Source organism: Episyrphus balteatus, chromosome 2 (assembly GCF_945859705.1).
Source record: "Episyrphus balteatus chromosome 2, idEpiBalt1.1, whole genome shotgun sequence".
In the NCBI taxonomy this organism is placed as follows: domain Eukaryota; kingdom Metazoa; phylum Arthropoda; class Insecta; order Diptera; family Syrphidae; genus Episyrphus; species Episyrphus balteatus.
The window spans coordinates 80,418,581-80,440,613 of NC_079135.1; the positions used below are offsets into that span (position 1 = coordinate 80,418,581).

Genomic DNA, 22,033 nt, shown 5'->3' on the forward strand with positions numbered 1-22,033 from the left:
TAGACTTTTCAAAAACATAAATTTTATATTCATATAAATTATTAAAAGACGCACAACACATAGTTTAAAAAACTCATCGATCCATTTCAACAGACGGATTGAACAGTGGATATTTTGTTTTACAACTATAAAATGTGTGTAATTCAGAAATTTATCAACTTATTTTTTATTCAACAGTTACTAAAACGCTTTTTAAATTTGTTTTGTTGAAATCAGTTGAATTTTTACGAGCAAGTCAGAGAAATGAACAAAACGTTTCTATGAAAAATACAATAATTAGCAAAGGGATTAGATTTAAATATGATATATAGTTCGTTACATTTCACGTCAAAGTGGATATATTTTTCAATATTTTTCGCTTTTTGGTATGAATAGTAACCCAATTCAAAAATCTAACACTAATTAGATTATTCGATATCAATTGACTTAAATTAAAAAAAAAAAAAAGGAAATTCCATTTAAATGCTTATTGTGGGCGCCATTTTGAAGTCGCTATTTTAAATAAAATGATAATTGACCCCAAAAAGCTTGAAAGTAACGACTGCACAGTGGGTACCGCCATAGGTCAAAAATAAATAAAGTAAATGTCAGTTTATTAAAATGCAATGATTAAAAAATGTTCTACAATCTCCCTTCAAACCAAAACCAAAAAAAGTTAGACGGATACACCTTTTTTTCATTTCTTAATAGCCATTCAAAGTCAATATATAAAAAAAAAATATAACTTGCTTATCGCTGCAGTTATAAGGTGTGAACTTGGGATAGTGATAACGGATGTAAAAAAATTGTGGACAATATTAAATTATTATGGAAATGTTAATACTTCCTAAAAACATAAATTATATTGTTAAATAACATTAAGGCTTCTTGTTATGGGGCTCGTAACCGAAGCAATTTTAATCATTTTTATTTAGCTTACTTTTCAGCAAATTGGAGATTTAGTTGGTTTACCTTCGAGTGCCTTCAACAATTTAAGTTCTCAAATGAGGAATACTGTCCTACCTTTCGAAATAATAGCGCAGTTTTTTCCCTTTTTCGAGTAATACGAGTTTGAATGACCCTACACTGAAAAAAAATTTCAACTTAAAACTAAAAGATTGCCTTATTGGCACTATTATTTTTATAAAAGACTGACCTAGAGGGTAAGGCTAAGGTGCACGACTGACAGTCAGGTTCGATTCCCGGCATTAACCATTTTTTTTTTTTTATTTTTCTTCAAAGTAAAAAAAATTTAAAAAATTGACTTGATGTATTATTTTGCCATAATCAATCATATAAAGTCATAATACAGGCGTTTCATTAAAAAAAAGGTCATTATATTTTTCACCGCACTTTGTATGGGAGGGTACCCACTGTGCACTGTGGGGCGCATTGTGAAGTACAATATAATTTTAACCCGAATTTATTTAAGAAGTCAGTGCTTCCCAATATTGCTATTTTTGGTCTCATTCGGGAGTTAAATAATTGTCCTATCGTTGTTCACAAACATTTGAGATCAAGACACAAGAGAAAAGCAAGTATTCGAAAAGCCACTATGCGAAATAATTCACTTACTTTGAGATTTGAGATTTGAGAAATCGAGTGTGAAAATTTTGGACGAAATTTCCTACAAAATTTCCTATCTGTCCTAAACTATAAGAAAGCCTGATCAAGAAAATACATCAGCAATTTATTATTCGTTAATTGTTCTTAATAATTTGCATATAATAAGGAAATAAAGAAATACATTTTTAACGATGAAAAATTATTCAATTGAATATTTTCAATGTAAAACAAAATCTTTTACAGCCCTTAAGGTAAATGATGTTTATATTAATTTATGGACAATTTTAACTATAAACATTTCTCTGTATGTTAAATTTTTTTTGGCACTACTGTAGCTTTTGAATAAAACAGCATGGATTCTTATATGAATAATTGTCTTTGGTAAAGGGTGGATATTGTATCGTTTTCTAGTAGCAAAACAAGTACTCCAGCTTTAATATCTTTTTTCTGTTTCTATTCATGTAATAAAAATATGTATTATAGCATTGACCATATACTCGTACCCAAACGTATCTGCTAATTTAAAACAAACCCTGTAATAAAATAAAAGAGAGAATAATTAGAAGTACCTAATATAAATTAGAAATTTATTATAACCCGCGTTTTTTTAGAAAAATAACAAAATGTAGGATTTTCAATAAAAATATATGGAATCTGTTTAAACTCTGTTAAAATAAAAATCAATTCATTTTATTAGGTACTATAAGAATTTTTTTCCCTAAAAAAATTTAAGAATAAAATGATTTCTCATTAATTGTATGTGCATTCTCGAAATCAAAATATCAAACAAAAAAAGGATGTTCCCCTAAATTTAAAAAAAAAAAATCTTTTCTCTCAATTCTGTTAGTTCATATACACTTTTGCACTTTGTTTAGGTCCAAGTAACTAAGACGATTTATTTATTTTGAGTTGAATACTCTTCTTGGCAAAAATCCATTCAGATATCCATTTAATTGAGTACAAGTTTATTAAAAAAAATCATATTACAGACTAGTTTTTAAACTTTTGTTCATTTCTAATCTCAAGTTAAGTATAGATCCTTAAATTAAAAAAAAAAAAATTGTGATCAAATGTCTAAACCTCGAAATATGAAATCCATTAAGCTTTACTAATATTATCAATTCAGTAAATAGTATGAAAATTTTAACAAGGTAGGTACATAACTATTTTGATATAAAATCGGTTTTGAAATTAGTCAATAACCAATTTGTGTCAAATCCGACGAAAATCCCGAGGAAGATCACAAAAAATATCAACTAGAATTTTGTTTGCTTATTATTGTTCATTGAAGTAAAAGTCATAAAAAGGAGTGTATTGCTCTTTCCCAATTATTGATTTTTTTTTTAAAACTAAACATTTTTATAAAATGTTGTGTCTTATTTAAGAAATCTTTACTATTAATTATGCATGCCGGATAAAAATATGTTGTTGAATTTTTTTTTCAAAACTTTAATTTTAAAAGTGTAACATGACGCAAGTAAAAATCAAATACAAACAAATTCAATTATGAACGCACTTGTGCATCGCAGTACCTATACCTAACTCCAACAAATCAAAACCACATAATATTGCATTTCCTGTATATAATTTTGCAATACTGGAAATAATATGTTTACAAAAAAAAAATCATGAGCTCACTTCTCTTTTTCCATACATAAAAAAAAAAAATTCGATAAGAATGCATAGTAGTTATACATATAAAATTATGAGGCTAAAATAAAAACCTAATACAACCATAAATAAAAACTGAGCAAAAAATAAAAATAAAATATTAACACAAATTTTTAAAAATATTACTCATCCTACGTTGTTTTTTTTTTTCTTCTGGAACGTTAAAAGGGGGAGTATCATGCTAAATTGAAGAGGTCACTCAGGCCAGAGCAGAAATAAAAATTGGGGCCAATCCAACCCAGCAATATGGAAGCCCCCATATGAATGTATAACGTTCCGTATAAGCTAACCAATGCCAACCTAATGCAATTTAAAACGTTTCGGAGTGCGGACTGTGAAACATTCGATGCTGAATGTTAAATGGGGGAAAATATATGAAATATGAAGCAGTGATGCAGGGCTACTTCCTGGTTTGTAACAATGATTATCACGTTTTTTTTACACATTCATTACATTGTATCTGTTTTTTTTTTTTTTAATTTTTTTAGCGCGATAGCAACATTGAATTTGAACCAAAAAAAAAAAAAGTGAAAAGATAAAATGATTTTATTTGAAATTAAATTTTAGACTTTTAGTTAGGCAATTATGTTGTTAGATCTAAAAGCAATTTGGATTTTTTTTTCCTAGGTGTTAACAATTTTTATTAATATTTTAGTTTAGATTTCGTTTTAAGTGTGTTTCAATTCGTTTTTAAATAATCTGATGGGTATATACAGTAATATAATGCATTAAAAAATGAAACATCAAATCACCGACTTTAATAAAAAAAAAACCAAACCATTTGATTTTCTTTCAAAAAATTGTACCAGGATAAGGGCAGAAAAGCATGATTACAACTTCTATTTACAGTTTTTTCCGGAATAAATATTTTATTTAACAACGACGTAATCAGTGTCATTTGAGACTTTATTTCTACTATTACAAGATTTTTTTCAATCTGTAGCAATTTTGCAAACAAAATCATTTATACAGTTATAATAAATTAAAATTAAAATTTTGGGAAAGTGAATTTTTGGATTTGAATAAAATTTTGATTTTTTTGTCTTTTAAATCTAATTTTTGAAAATTGGACACTTTTGATTAGTATAAAAGTAAAGTTTTTTAGAGCTCAAATTCACTTAAGATGTCCGTTAAAGAACGAATTTTGTGTTTCCTGATTGAAAACAATTGAACGAAACCAAACTTGAGAATTTCAAATAAGAATTTCAAATTTCATTCGTATGGCAGGGTGCCTCATAAGATAAACGAGTTTTTTTTTTTTTTGTATTTGTCTAGGTGGTTAGCTGTCTTCTGAAGGGTTGTGAAAGTTTAGATTTGGAAAAACACTAAATTGGTCAACATGGCGTATACGTACTTTTGTGTTGTTGTTTTTAAAAACATTTTTTTAGTCAATTAGTTACATGGTTAAACACTTTTTGTATTGCTATTAAAAATATACGAATTTAAAAAATCGTCAAGGAGGGGCTGGAGTTTTGTTTCAAATTTCAAAATATCAAAAAATTGGAGCATTATAAGGAATAACTTTCAAAAACTACATTTGCGAAATAAAGGGGGTTGTTCACAAATAGTTTTTTTTTTTGGGTCTTAAGGCTCTATTATTGATTTTTTTTTTCAAAACAGATTTGGAACAATCTGTAACTTATCGGGAACAACCTAGAACAACTTTTAGAAATGAAAATTTCAAAAAGAGGGCGACTAACTTCTCACTTCAATTTGAATAAATCTTCTAAAAATAATTCCTTGAGGTCTTCCCAAAAAACTCACAAATAAATGAATAATTTTACTAAGCCACCAAACAAAATAGAGGTAGGGTACCGCATCATATGGAAATAGCTGAATATTAGTCTATTGAATAGACCCTTCTGGATGGAACAAATTCGTTCAAGAGTTTTTATTGGCGATTATGATTCCTTGGCATACAAGAATACTCCAGCCAAAAGTGCTACTAAATCCATTGGTGCATTTCTGAGAAAACGGCAACACTGGTCGGTTTTCAGTTTTTTTGATTTAACTCGAAAATCAAGCCTGACTTTGAAATGGTTCAAAGACACTTTTTATAGCAAATTAAATTTTCTGTCAAGTTAAGATGGTTAAAAAATTTTAAAAATTATTTTTGACTAATATTCTAACCTAAAATCAAAGAAAAAAAAAGTTAAAAAATTGACAATTTTATTTTTTTTTACTAAATCAAGAGGCATTTTGTGTATGTAGCCGGGACGTCCAAACTTTGTACTAATGAAATAAAGTAGAGGTAAAATCCTTTGATAATATGCAATTTTTAATTTTTTTTGTCAAGAAACAACTTAAATGTACCTATTCAAAAATTAGCACTTTTTCTAAATTTTTGACTTTTTTAGTTAAAAGCAAGTTTTTAAAACTCGATAAAATCGTATTAATTGGTAACTTTTAGACTTTTAAAGTAAACATACTTCGAGGGATTGATTTAATATAAACTAAATATGACAAACAAAAAAATTTATTTGCATCCTTATGGCTTTTTGTGCAATTTTGTGTATGTGCATTTTTATAAATTCGGGTCGAATGGATGGACGGAGAGCCATTAGCTTTGGTCTATTGCATAGAAGAACATTTAATACCAACTCTTTTACTGTTTTCAATGGCCTAAAAAACAATTCTTGTAAAATCCGCGACCAACGAAAAGTTTCTCTTGAAAAACAAAAAAAATACTCTAATGAGTTTGAAACAAAATAGCTCAGGCAAATTAGCAAATCAAATTGCACTTTTCGCGGGACAAATTTTTTTCATGGAACGTGTTTAGGTGAATGTCCTTATCGTAAAAGTGAATTTTTTGGGATGATAAGATATCGGGAACAGCCGCCATCTTGGAAAAGAGGTCGGTGCCGTTTTTATTTTATAACTCCATTTTTACTCATTTAAACCAAAAATGTCCGAGGATAGACTTATTATCAATTAAATTATCTAAAAAATGATATACAAATGAATTCCGTGAGTTAGTTAAATTTAATTTTATAGTCGGTCAAAGTCCGGGTTCTTCTCTCAAGGTTAAGACAATATGACATTTTTTAAAATATCTGAAGAACTTTTGATTTGTTTGGGATTTTCTAAAAGAATGAAATATAGCACTTTTAATTATCTATGAAATGAGCCCTTTATCGTTACTGTAACCAACATAATGTATAAGTTATCTAACGTCGAAGTTCACATTCTACCAGTCAAAAGTGAGAAAAAATCAAGTTTTCTTCTATTAGACCGAGCAAATTTTTGAAGTGGAGGTATAACCAAAATATAAGTAAACAGTTTTTTAACTATATTCGTCTAAATATTGAATTCAAAGTTTGAAATCTTTAATGTTAACCTTTATATGGTTTTCGAGGTTTTAAATGAAGTGAATTTTCCAATTAATGTGAATAAGCTAAAGTGACACTATTTAAAATTCTAAATATAAGAACTGATGCCCTGTCATTTTTCCTAAACATGAACACCTCAATCTCAGCATTACGATAAGTATAACTCAAGATATGAGGTGTGTAAGCCGTTATGTTTTCGAGACTATTGTGTTTAATTTTTGATTGTTTATTTGAACTATTGAAATCCCAAATATGTTCAGTTTAAAAATCGTATATCATGACTTCGACGTTTGTTGCTTCTACAATGTGATGGTTACAAAAACAATAAAGGGTTCATTTCATAGATAATTAAAAGTGCTATAATTCATTCTTTAAGAAAATCCCAAACAAATCGAAAGTTCTTCAGATATTTTAAAAAATGTCATATTGTCTTAACCTTGCGAGAAGAACCCGGACTTTGACCGACTATAAAATTGAATTTAACTAACTCACGGAATTCATTTGTATACCATTTTTTAGATAATTTAATTGATAATAAGTTTATCCTCGGACATTTTTGGTTTAAATGAGTAAAAATGGAGTTATAAAATAAAAACGGCACCGACCTCTTTTCCAAGATGGCGGCTGTTCCCGATATCTTATCATCCCAAAAAATTCACTTTTACGATAAGGACATTCACCTAAACACGTTCCATGAAAAAAATTTGTCCCGCGAAAAGTGCAATTTGATTTACTAATTTGCCTGAGCTATTTTGTTTCAAACTCATTAGAGTATTTTTTTCGTTTTTCAAGAGAAACTTTTCGTTGGTCGCGGATTTTACAAGAATTGTTTTTCAGGCCATTGAAAAAAGTAAAAGAGTTGGTATTAAATGTTCTTCTATGCAATAGACCAAAGCTAATGGCTCTCCGTCCATCCATTCGACCCGAATTTATAAAAATGCACATACACAAAATTGCACAAAAGGCCATAAGAATGCAAATAAATTTTTTTATATGTCATATTTAGTTTATATTAAATCAATCCCTCGAAGTATGTTTACTTTAAAAGTCTAAAAGTTACCAATTAATACGATTTTATCGAGTTTTAAAAACTTGCTTTTAATTAAAAAAGTCAAAATTTTAGAAAAAGTGCTAATTTTTGAATAGGTACATTTAAGTTGTTTCTTGACAAAAAAAATTAAAAATTGCATATTATCCAAGGATTTTACCTCTACTTTATTTCATTAGTACAAAGTCGGACGTCCCGGATACATACACAAAATGCCCCTTGATTTAGTAAAAAAAAATAAAATTGTCAATTTTTTAACTTTTTTTTCTTTGATTTTAGGTTAGAATATTAGTCAAAAATAATTTTTAAAATTTTTTAACCATCTTAACTTGACAGAAAATTTAATTTGCTATAAAAAGTGTCTTTGAACCATTTCAAAGTCAGGCTTGATTTTCGAGTTAAATCAAAAAAACTGAAAACCGACCAGTGTTGCCGTTTTCTCAGAAATGCACCAATGGATTTAGTAGCACTTTTGGCTGGAGTATTCTTGTATTCCAAGGAATCATAATCGCTAATAAAAAGTCTTGAACGAATTTGTTCTATTTTTGCTCTGGAGCTCGGGTCTATTAAATAGACTATATTGGCAGACTATAACTTCAATTTGAACCATCCAGCTTATAGAACTGATTAAAATGGCTCGCTTTATAGATCATTTTATTTTGTATCAATTGTGATTTTGATTTTGTGTTCAAATGAAGAACATATGAGTTATAAAATGAAAACCGAGAAAAATTCTTTTCTCAACTTGGCAGCTTACGGCTTCTCCCATTTCAAGATCAATTTGCTTTGCTGAATTGGCTGAGCTAGAAGGGATTTTCAAATATTGTTTTCCAAAAATTTATCTTAGAAGTAAAATTTTAATGTCATAGGAAGGTACTTCATTTAAGACGTTGTTTTAGTTACATAAATTATAAATTGAATTTAATTTTTTTTATTTTGTTCTTATTAAATTGCACAATTAAAATCATTTAACTTCTTTTGTTAAGTATGTTGATACTTGCTGCTTAATCGTGCACATTTTTTTTTTTTTTGAAGCAGCCAAACACAGCATTTTTGGCTTAAATTTATTGATAAAATACTATTTTATTGAATATTTATAAAATGTCACTGACATTCCATCATTACCATTTAATGAGATGTGTTGATAAGGATGGTGGCATATGCAATTAATTTAATGGAAGAATATTTATGATAAATTAACCGTTTTCGTAAAGGTCTCAGCTTAAAAGCAAAATATTTACTTTAAAATCTCTCAACACGCACGATGGCTTTGGTTCTGCGAAAGCAAACACAAACAATTCTTTTGAATAAAAATTGTTTTTAAACATTTTCTCAGAAAATAAACTGGAATCGAACTTCAATAAATATTGCACTGTATAAACTGAAACTGATAAGATACGAAAATATACATACTTTTAAATTTAAATTTATCTGTCAATAATTGCCGCACAGATTTCGTTTGATTTCTTTATCAAACATACACTACATAAGCTAAAAACAAAAATACATAATTATAATGTAGGTACTATGTAGATAAATGTTTATATATAACACCTTTTCAACTTAAAATTAAACACAAAACTGATCTTGGAACATAACTTAATTTCATATTAGAGCTGTTAGGTCTAGGTATACTTTGTTTAATCAGGTGAATCTTAATTAAGAAAATATTCAGAGCATGTATTGATTGATACATTCTTTAATTGGATAATTTATGTAGGTATCTACCGTCTACCCGGAAAATAATGATTTAAGATTGTCAATCAAATAGTTCCAAATTTAAATATTTTCAAAAGAAACTGTTTACATCTCTAAGCTTGAGCGATATCATAGAAAACGGAAATTTAGAACAAACTTTATAAGTGTGTATATTTCAAACACTTAGCTATTTATACAGCTATAACTTTGAAAAGAATTCAAAACCAATAAAACTACATCAAAAATTTTGTGATAGGTGGTGTACTTTAAGAAGAATAAAATAAAACGTAAAAGCAAAAACTACAAAAACAGCTAATAATTTCAAAAATCAAAATAAAATATAAAAACATTTTATAACGGGAAAATTTAAATGTGATCTTTTTAATTAATAATTTTCGTACCATAGTCAAAAAACATTTTAAAAAAATGTGATTTACTTTGAGAGAAACAAAATTTTATGTAAAAGTTACAAACTTCCCATACAAATTTGTATGGGGAAAGTGAGACGCTAGAGGCACGGGTTAATGACCTCCAAAAAACTTTGTTTTGTTAAATTCCCATTATTTAGGTCCTAAACTTTCGACCTAGGGGGTGTCTCCCCCGAAAACATCACTTTGGGAAATAACGGACACCCTAATGTACATAAATGTATAAAAGGATAGGTATATAAACTAAACTAGTCAACAAGGTTTTTGCCACAACAACCACAATATACTTTTCTAGTAGTTTTTGATGTGCTGAACTCGTATCTGAAGTCAGAAAATTGTTATTGGCCTCCGTTTTTTAAATATTACCGTTAGAAAATGTCAAAAAACGTCATTTTGGCTGCTTTCGAGGTTATGTTTTTATGTGGGGTAATACATTATGAATAAAAATATAACGGTGGCTATAAGAACTGATTTTATTCTTTCAAAAAATGTTTAAATCTTTTCGATATCTCTTTTACTGCCCGAGATATTTAAAATTTAAATAGCGGTCTTTGAATCAGAAACAACACTGGCCAACCAAATTAAACTTTTTTTGCCACAAGAACCAAAATATACTTTTCTGAAGGTTTTTGGGTTGCTGAGCTCGAATCAGCAATCAGAAAAATTTTATTAGACTTAGTTCTTGAAATATTACCGTTATAAAATGCAAAATAAAGGTTTTTTTTATAACGGCTATATATTTCAAGAACAGAAGCTAATAGAATTTTTCTAATTGTGGATTCGAGCTCAGCAACCCAAAAACCTTCAGAAAAGTATATTTTGGTTCTTGTGGCAAAAATTCTGTGACCAGTGACTTAATCTTTAAATTAAGTTTAGTTTCTCTTTGGCTTATTAACTGTAACTTAAGATATCTCGAGCAATAAAAGAGATATCGGAAAAATTTAATCAGTTTTTGAAAGGAGAATATCAGTTCTTATAATAACCGTTACAAATTTGTTTATAATGAATTACCCCACATAAAAACAGAACCTCGAAAACAGCCAAAATGACGTTTTTTAGCATTTTATAACGGTAATATTTCAAAAACGGAGGCCAATCAAATTTTTCTGACTTCGGATTCAGCACCCCAAAAAATACTAGAAAAGTATATTTTGGTTCTTGTGGCAAAAAAAAAGTCAAATTTTGTTGACCAGTGTTATTAACCTAAGATTTAAAATTGTTGAAATGTACATGGGACCCGGTCGTGCATTTTATTTTTGATAATATTTCCTTACTTAAAAAGTTTTGGCTGTAAAAAACACTTTATAGTTTGAAATTAAAAATTGGCATTGCAAGTTCTGGGGATGGTTTAAAAAAAAATTTTTCATTATTTTTTTTTTTTTATCTACGAGTGATTCCCTTTCAAGTCATATAATTCTCATTTATATCGGTGCTGGGTTTTTTTTGGGCATTATCTTTTCTAATCTCTTGCATTTTACAAAAAAAAAATCACAAGAATCTAATTCCCAAAAAGTCTTCTAATTCGTTTAAAATTATATTTGCTATTTTTTTTATCAAAGACCATCACTGAAATAAAGTAAATACATATACAACAAATGTACTTTATACCATCGATGAGTTATCGCTACGTATCCTCATATTAGAAAAATTGAGTTAGGTGTTCGACTTGGTCGCATGATTTTGCTGTTTTAAACTAAAACAGCAAAATTAAAAATAAATTTTAAGATAAAATATTTAATTCTAGACACAAAGTGCCTTAACACTGTGGTGCTATCTCACTGTTGGAAATGAGTATGATAAACTAAAAGTAAAGCTAAAATGTGACTATAATTTTAAAATTTTTGTTTTTGGTCAGTTTTCTTAAGATGAACATTCACATTAATATAAGATGAAGTTCACATTAAATTTAACCGAGTTTAAGTGAAATCACCTTATTTTAAGCAGGTATCACCTAATTTTAAGGTGGTGAAATTTAATGTGGTGCGCATCATCTTATTTTAAGGTGACACTTTTTTCTCCGTGTAGTCGTAAAAAGTACCTATAAAATTTCTTTATTTTGTTTTTATATTCCATCTAATTTTGTAGGAACCTAAACCTCCTCTTCTCTCCCACTGCACTGAGTCAACCTACTGTAACCAAATGTGAAATCACCCATTATTATAGCTATTTTTCCAATGTTAATGTTCTCTAACATCTTATATATAAAAATGAGTTCGTTAAGTGTGTGTGGCCGATAAACTCGCGTTTGGCTCGTCCGATTTTGGTAATTTTTTGTTTGTTTGAAAGGTATTAATATGTAGATGGTTTGTATCAAAAAAAAATAATACCTTTTCTCCCACTTTCACATAGCTGTCAATTTGTACGAGTGAAAAAACACTCTTGCTTTTTAAAAAGTTTAACTAAGCTTTATTTGTAAAAAAATATATTTAGACAGGCTTTCAAAATAATTACACTGGTTTACAAGGGTTTTGTTGCCGAAACAAAAATATACTTTTCTGAAGGTTTTCGGTGTGCTGAGCTCGAATCCGAAGTCAAAAACAACCAATCAGCTCCCGTTTTTGAGATATAACCGTTAGAAAATGCAAAAAAACGTTTTTTTGAGTTCTCCGGATATTATTCTTTTTTATATATATATATAAATATAATATATTTGTTTGAGCATATATAGTAACGGTTTCTATAAGAACTGTTTTTCATCTTTCGATACCTGTTTAAATCTTTTCAATATCTTTTGTATTGCCCGAGATATCTTAAACTGAAGTCAGTGGGTTTGGCTTCACATATCATAAAGAAGATAATGACGTTATAAAATTTATAAAAATACCAAACAACTGAGGATATCTCGGGCAAAAAAAAGATATGGGAAAGATTTAAACAGATTTAAAAAGGTGGTAAATAGTTCTTATAAAAACCGTTACTAAATATGCTTAAACAATTTTGAATATATAAAAGAATAAGGTCCGAAGTGCTGTATTTTCTAACGGTAATATTTCAGAAACGGAAGCTGATTAATTTTTTTTTGACTTCGGATTCGAATTCAGCACACCGAAAACCTTTAGAAAAATATATTTTTGTTTCGGCAACAAAAAAAAAGTTTAATTTTGTTAACCAGTGTTATTATTGTTTATAGTCTGTCTGTGATGCCTGTCAACGTTTGAATTTGCTTGAAGCGGACACTCATTGGGACTCAACGCTTCCTGGCGCATTTGTTTTGTCTTCGCCACATCATATTGTTCTCAGTAATATAATCACATCTAATCCTCCAAATCCACTCGAACTTTAGCATAATTTCCGTGATTAGGATTAGATACACCGAATGCGCCGTGTGACATTAAATCCACATTTGGATTACACAAATAAAAAAATGTATATGCGAATAAAGCATTTTTATTTATTTATTTATTTATTTATTTGTTTAGATATTACATATTGTAGGACATTGTCCCTTATTTATATGCTAAGTTATTCAAAAAGATGAAAATGTAAACAACGAATAAGTAACTTGTATAAATTTACTTGAATTTTAAAGAATATCAATTAACTCGTAACAATTGACTTCAATCTTAAATACTTAATATAAAGAAAACAAAACTAGTCTTCATGAGTACAATCATTTGAACAAGAAAAACGCACAAGAATCGGAAGTTATACAAAAGTAGCAAATACCAAACGCTTGAACTTATTAACATTGTGTGTAGATCGAATTTGTCTTGAAAGGCCATTCCAAAGTTTAATGCCACGAATTAGAAATGACGATGAGGCTCGAGTACTTCTGTGCCTAGGTATAGAAATTCTATTTGAAGATGTTCTTCTCAAAAAAACAATTTTTTGAAAAATATATGCTGGCAGTGATTTGAAAATGATTTTGTGAAGAGTGCAAATAACTCTTAGCTCCAAAAACGACGAAAACGATATTCCCAAAAAAGATTTAGTAAAACCAGAAATATGCTCTCTCCTCTTTATGGAATAAACATATCTGACGACATCATTGAAGCATACCCTTAATCTTGACAGTACTACACCAGTAGCACCTGAAAACATTTCAGCACCATACAAAAAGTGGGGAACTAAAAGAGCCTTTGCAAGCTTAATTTTGATATGAAGAGGCAAATATTCACTAATATTATAAAGTTTGCGCAGGATAAAATTAGTTCGACTTATAAGATTGTTAATATGAGCTTCCCAAGATAAAGTTTCATCAAGTATGAAACCCAAACTCTTTACCTTACTCTGGTAAGGAATAACAACATTATCCAACACAACCGGATCCAACATGAAACTCACTGGCCTAAAATAAAAAGCAATGGCCTGCGATTTGGCTGGGTTCAATTTCAATTTATTTTCTAAAGCCCAAGAGTGAACAGAAAGAAGATCAGAATTAACAGAAGTGAGGAAGGAAGAAACTTCACTTATCGAACAAGAAAAAAGTAACTGCACGTCATCTGCAAACAGATGAACAAGCGAAAAAGAAGTTGCATTATGGAGGTCATTTATAAATATAGAAAACAGAATTGGCCCTAAAATGGATCCCTGGGGAACTCCTGATGTAATTTCTATAAAATCTGATTTATTCTCGCCAACACAAACATATTGAGACCGTTGCGATAAGTATGAAAGTATTAAATTACAGGCGCTATTAGAGAAGGAAAAATATCGATTGAGTTTGTAGCAAAGACGAATATGGTTCACACTATCAAAAGCCTTGCTGAAATCTAAAAGTAACAATAAAGAAACATATTTACGATCCATATTCATCTTAATTGTGTCGGTTAAATCAATCAGAGTTGTAGTTGTACTATGAAACTTTCGAAAACCAGATTGATTGCAAAAAAGTAAGTTATTTCGAATAAGAAATTCATTGATTTGCCATTTCATCAAAATCTCTAAAATTTTTGAAGTGGCCGGCAATAAACTAATGGGCCTAAAATCTGACGGTTCTTGAGGGTTAGATTTTTTTCCAACTGGAATAATTTTTGCACATTTCCAAGCTTGAGGATACGAAGAAGTGGTTAAAACTGTGTTAATTACATGCAACAAATGGTGAGATATCCAAGGAAAAATGAACTTAATGAATTTTATTGGAATATCATCAAAACCAGTAGCATTAGATTTGATAGAAAACAATGCATTGTATATCTCGTCAAGGGAAACACAACGAAAAGAAAAGGCATTTTCAATTTCAGGTACAAATTCAACATCATTTTCACTTGTGTTACTCTGAGATTGAGAGAAATAAGAATTAAGAATTGCCGGGTCTAAATTTCCAAAGTCCATTTCATTGTCCTTAAGGCCAATAGTGTTAATTTTTTTCCAAAGATCTTTGCTGGATTGAACACATTCAAACTTACGAATGCCATATTCCCTTTTTAATGCTCTTATTTCACTTTTAACTTTGTTTCTGTACTTACAAAATGTTTTCCATGTATTCTCAGAGGGACTGCCACGATACGCTCTAAAAGAAAGATCCCTTAAATTAATGGCATTGGCAACACGAGGTGAAGTAAGAGGATTAACTTTTTTATTAGGTCTAATAGTTTTAAGAGGCACAAAAGACTCAAACAAATACTTCAAGTTAGTGTTCAAGAAATCAACTTGAAAACTGGAATCATTCGTACTATATAGGACATTAAAATTGATCTGCGACATACTGGCATATAATTGATTAGTATTAATCGAGCTAAAATCTCTTATTTTAATTTCAAGATCAACTATTTCTGGAATTATATCTAAAGAAATAAAAATAAAAGCATGTTTTGAAATAGCTGGTATCCAGAACTGATCTTTATATTGTACTGAATCAGGGTTATTTACTATTATAAAATCCAATAAAGAGGTATTCGAGTGGAAACTATCAAAATGCGTTGCAATATTACTGTGAATTGTGTGCATGTTACACCTACTTAACAAATTATCACAAGATATCTTTTTGTTGCTATCAAAAAGATTGTAATTGAAGTCACCCATGACATAGACATGGCTATATTTTTGAGTGAAATCTGTCAAAATAGGTTCAACTTTTGAAAATTCTCCTTTGGGAAGATAAATGACACCTATGAGAATTTTACTATTGCCAGAGGAGATTTCCGCAAATATGAACTCTATACCAGGTTCTGTACATATCAATATTTTTGTAGGTCGAATTTGATCGTCAATATACAATGCCACACCACCACCTCTTAGCCGCGGTCTGTCATTTCTATAAACTTTGTAACCTGGAATACCTACAGACAAATCACTGTGATAACTCTTGAGCCATGTTTCAGATACACCAATCATGTCTAAATAGTGGCCACTAAGAATGGATTTGATTTCATTAAACTTGGAACTTTTGTTGTTGAGACAAAAACTTTGGCAGTTAAAATGGCCAATATTAAGATAGTTTTTCCGATGCTTGAGCGTATCTCTGAGATAACTTGAGTCACTTGACTGTGCTCCCAAAATAAAATCATCCATTGATAAGTTATACAAATTGATTATGAGATGAAAGTTAGTTATTAAAAAAGGTAATAAAGAAAGAAAATGTAAAAAGTTGTTACGATTTTTCAATTTATTTAATAAACAAAAATAAAATATTTAAGTATTAGGATATTCAAAATTCGATATTCAATTAACTTACAACAATAATTCATTAGGGCAAATATGTGCCCGCCTTTTTAATAGAAAAATAAAAGATTAAAGAACTTGAATTAATTTCATAATGTTAAAAAACAAAAGATATCTTTATGTATGAGAAACAAAAATATAGAGAGGATAAATTGAGGAAGATACAAAATGAGAGAAAAAAAAAATAATAATAACACATTGTGTAAATACAATAAAAAAAAAAAAAAAAAAAAAAAAAAAACATTATGCAATTTATAGGATAATAAATAATTCAACGACGCAATGTGCGCTTTGTAATGTTGGCTCCAACTCCAGGTGTAGATTTTTAATTCGATGAACTCTTCGATGCTTTTGATTTTCCAACAGATTTTTCTTTATGGTCAGCAGATTCATTGATAAATATGACATCTTGTTCAGAATTAGAATTAGCGACGACAGGATTTGAAGAATCAGATTTTGTTTCGATGTTTGCGACAGCCGAATTGTAGTTCGGAATATCAGATTCGGAGTAAATAGATTTTATAGATCCATCAAGATTTATAACTTTAAAAAATTTAAACCCAGAGCTAAAGGATTTTATTTTTCCATTTTTCAACAGATCGACACAAATCTTACGAACACTGTACATTTTTTTTGTTAAATTGTCATTGAGAAACACTCTAGATACAATACCCAATTCAGGACATATTTTATCCAATGTGAGCGATGGTGATTGAGCAAAATAGTTTTTCATGACACGATCTCTTGTTGTTATTGATAAAAACTTAATCAGCAAAATTTTTGAATCACTTGATAGTCTAAAAACTTTGGAAAAATCTTCAGCCCTTATGTTAACATTGAGATAGGAACAGAGCTTTATTGCAAAGACGAAAATATCCATTTCTATTTCAGGACACCCCGACACTAAGATATCTAGTCTTTTGTTCGTAAATTCTATAATTTCAGAGCACTCACAACTTTGAGACTTAGGAATTGAGTTCAATTTAATTTTAATGTCCAAAATCTCATTATTTACGCACAACATTTTTGTCTCCAATTGGTCTGAGACTTCTTTAGACACAATTTCAGGTAAGTCTTTTTTTATGTCATCAGCAACCGAGTTCAAGCGCACATTCATTTGAGTGAATAGTTTGAACATGTGATTAAATTGTTTTGATATCATGACAGGTGAATCGGAGACAGAACAATTTTCACACAGAAGAACAGGTTCATCGTCAGTAGCATTGGCTAGAGCTAAATTGCAGCCCAAACAATTCGGCATAGCTTAGGTTTACCGATCACTCTTGTTTATTTTTTTTTTATTACAAAATGTATGTACTTTATGTTATTGACTAGCACTGCACTGCAGGGAGGTAATTGAAAAAAAAAAAAAAAATATACAAAAAAAAAAAAAAAAACAAAAACCAGTTTCGATCGCAGAGAGAGCACTGGGTGATTTATGTGAGAGAGTAAACCACATGCACTTGTTGGTCTTATCAATTTAATGAAAATGATAATTACAGGGAATTATTTATTTAAGGAAAACTGCAATTACAAAAGATCTTAATAAATTTTTTTTCATTTATTGTATTCACAGTACTTTAATTAATAAGTTTAGATAGTTTCAATAAACTTTTAGGTTGAAATTAGGTCAATTAAAATTTTTTTTGGCAGAGCACACAAAGCACGTTGCTTATTCGTTTGACATTGTACTCATGTTTTGGCACAATTAGGATTGGTTGCTCCAAATCGTGAAGAGCAAGATGTTCTTGATCAAGAAATACTACGCGGAAGGCAATACAATTGCGTTGAATTAAGAATATTTGTGCAAACCAATTCCCGAAGTATGACACTATTATGCAAGGTGTCATCAATCAGAGTTGTGGTTTGTATTTCTTAGATGCACCCGATGGTACGGGAAAACAATTCATACTTTTTGATAAAAAATAACGTACAATAGGGGATAAGCTCTAAAAGACGTTTCCTATGGAATTTACGCCCGGATAATTACCAGACCGGTCCAATACTTAATTTGTTTGTACCGAGGAATAACGTGACATGCTTAACTTTAATGGCAAGGATCGCATTTTGCATAAACATAGAAGCTCTGATCGTCTGGATAGTACGTAATTTTCTAAGATTTGGAGTAGTTTTTTTTTCGTATAAGACCAGGCAAGTACGTTAATCAAATAAAAAAACATCCTCTGATCATTATTGGCTGTGCTGCTATTTCAGGAAAAGGATGAGGTTCTTTTTATATTGTGGAAAACGCCAGACCAAAACAAAAGGAGCTTGGGAACGTTTTGATTCTACGATTTCAGAATAGGCTCGAGACTCGAAGCATCTATATCTATGCAAGACTGGGTCCTTACCATAAAGTTAAGAATGTCACGTTATTCCTCGATATACAAATTCAAGTATTGGACCGGTCTGATAATTCTCCCGGCATGAATTCCATAGGAAACGTCTTTTGGAGCTTATCCCTTATGTACGTTATTTTGTATCAAAAAGTATGAATTCTTTGACTTTTTTTAAGGCAATCCGTATCTACATGATAAGGGCAGGTAAATGGGATAAAAAAATTAAAGACATTTCGACAAAAACTTTAAAAATTCAGCAGCATGAACCAAAAAATTGTATTTTTTCGCTTGGGCCTAATAATATGGCAAGGCTTTTTGATACATTATAGTCCTGGTATATCCAATGAATTCAAAAACTCCGTTTGGTAATTTGATACATTGCTTTCATTTGTGATAAGGTCAACCGATTTGTAGGCAAAACATTGTGCATTTATATAGTTTAAAATTGTTGCATTGATTTCAGAAACATTTTTATTTGTACCAGCCATTATTGAACGTTGACTCAGCCAAGTATGATTTTTGTAATTTGTCTTTATACTTGGAAATACATTTTGAATCAATTCATTTTTTGAATTTACATTGAAAAAATTGTTTTGAAGTGTAATTCGGCCTTCCGAATCAAGTGCCGCTATTCCATCAACAATGTCCAATAACTGCATAAATTACAATAAATGGGTTAATGTTCATTACAATAAACCAGTTTTTTTTCGGTTTAAATGTATTTTCAAACAGGTTCTATTTTTTTAAAAAGTACACTCAGCGAAGCGGGTGGGGGTTAGCTAGTCACCTTATAAATAAATCTTTAAATAAATTAAAGCAAACTCAATTTTTAAAAAAAATAAAAAAAAGCATATACGAGATTTCGACTGTACTACGTAGATTAGCTATCGGACTTCCTCGTAAAGATAAACAAACTTGATATACATTATATATGTGACTACGTTATCATGTTCATTTTATCAATTTCGTTAAGGTGCATAAAGAACGATTGTTTTTCTATTAAACATATAGATACCTTACCTACGTATGTTGAGATACAATATACAAAATAGATATAGGTACTCACAAAATCACTACATGTATCTGCTTCAGGTGATTTAGTTTTAACAACTTGAGATACACTACGTATGAATTTCCTGAAGTGTGTTTTATGTTCCATTATTTTTTAAATATATAAAGGCACTCTGTAATGTTTCACTTCACTTGATAAAAAGGTAACAAAAAATATAATTGATTTAATACAAAGGAAAACAATTGAAAAATTTGCTCCACCTCAAAAACGTAAACACTTTCCCAATGGGGATGGTTCTTTCTGAGATAGAACAGAAAACTTTTTTCATGTTCTGAGAACGTTAATGAACTTATAAGCAGATTTAAGGTTAGAGGATATAGGTATTCTCCTATTATATGGTTATTAGTTAAAAAGCTATTTTGAATTGAGTTATAACAAATTATTCTGAAACACGCACACTCCAGAAAAAACCCCGCTCGACAAAGTGAAAGCGAACACAAATAAAAATGATTTTTGAAAATTTTGAAATTTTTATTTTTGTAATAAACCTTATCGAAAAGGTATGATGATTCGATATACAAACTCATGAAAAAAAATTATATTGACATCGTTTTGTTTTTGTTTTGCTATCGCATTTGATTGTATTCCACACCATCGCATCGCACCCACGACTACTTATAGTATAATTGATAAATCTTTTTCTCGCCAAACAATTTAGGCTGCAGTTTAGTTAACTTTTTTATTATTTTATTGCAGAAAAGACGGTTTAAACTCAAGACCGAAGAGCACACAAACCTATCTATAGCAGCCATAGCAATAATAATATGTGAATGCTAGACACTTCTTTACGGGCATTATTGGGTTTCCAATATGCCGCCCCGTAACTGCCGCACAACGCACGTTACCGCCATCGCACCCATGGCCTGTAAACTACCAATGGAGTAACAAAAACAAGGTAAAACTCTAGACAACACGAATCACATTCAACTAATTTGGATGCAAGATACTCTAGCCAAATACTGTTGGTGTCTCTTGGGCTTCACGCTTCGCCAATGTAGTTGACTGACTCATTCAAACTCAAACTCACCACCAATACCACCTGTGAAATAAAAATTACGTAAGCTCGAGGGGAAAAGTAATCAAAAAGAACACCTATGTGCATATATATAATATATACTTTGGCTATTGTTATTGACGAATTTTAATTGCCATTATGTCAGTCGGTCGCTTTTTTAAAGAGCTAGCTGGCTATAGAATAGAAGATGGAAGAGACTCTCGCAGCTTTGGGTCAACTAGACTTGCCTTGTTACTTCATTTGAATAAAAATAAAAGTTTTGTCTTAGAAGAAGAAAATACTAGTAAGCAAGTCTTTGTTTATTTATACAAAAGTTTTTGGGAAACTATTGAGAAAATTATACGACTTTGTTATCAAAAAAAGCTTTGCATATAAGGTTCGTGAATTCGGAATATAAATTAGACAAAGTCACAAACCGTATAGGTATTTCATAAGTTTTACAAGCTTAACGTTTAAGTACTACAAGGGTTACCACTTTGTGATATACACTTTATGTATGCAAATTTTTGATTTATGTGAATTCTATCTAATTAATATATGTATATATATCAGTGGTTAAGCCACTCTAGGTGCTGGAGAAAATTTGTTTATTTTTATAATTTTTTTCTTGATTGTTTTTTTTTTGCCGTTTTTGACATATTTTTGATTTATTTTTTATAAAAAGAACTTCAAATTCTTCTTATTTAATATACAAATCATTTTACATTTGAATTTTTAAGATATATGACCTTCCTTATAGTATAGTTCTCTGGCGACGAAGATTGAAGGACATTTCTACGAGGTCGGAATTTTTCATAGGTTTTTAAAACGTTTTGTTTTTTTTTTTTTCAATCGACTCATAACGATGATAGAGAGCCTCCGCAATTTTGTCTTGTTTGCCATTCTGTTTGGGTGGCTATCTGTAAAAGAAGCTTTGCAGCCCCAACATGTAAGTCGACTTCCTTCAAAGTTGGTACTTATGTCGTTTTCCAAAATTCAAAAAGTGTCACTCCTAGCTACTATATAATCACTCCCAAAAGGGGTGATTTCAAATTCCAAAATTGAAAAAGGAGTGCATTTTTGAAGTGAATTCTTCACTCCCAAAAATTTGAAGGAGTGACGGAGTGATTTCCAATACTTCTACATTTTTCTTCATGGAATTTTCACTTAGGCTTAAAAACACACACATGCTTTTAATCTCTCTTGATTTGGTAGAGTGTTCTGAAGAAATATGTTACACATTAGGCTGTGACATTTTGAGGCAACTTTCGTTCTTGGTTCTTGTGGCAAAAAAAAGTTCAATCAA

At 29.9% G+C, this 22,033-nt stretch overlaps 1 protein-coding gene across 1 annotated transcript in view; it reads left to right on the forward strand.

Annotated features, from left to right (window-relative positions):
* Positions 1 to 21,229, forward strand: part of LOC129909540 (odorant receptor 7a-like) — a 61,543-nt gene extending 40,314 nt beyond the window's left edge. The window contains exons 5-6 of the mRNA XM_055986614.1: positions 3,385 to 3,626; positions 20,430 to 21,229. The gene's annotated coding sequence lies outside the window, so the exon portion shown is untranslated. The remainder of the gene's footprint in view (positions 1 to 3,384; positions 3,627 to 20,429) is intronic.
* The last annotated feature ends 804 nt before the right edge of the window (positions 21,230 to 22,033 follow it).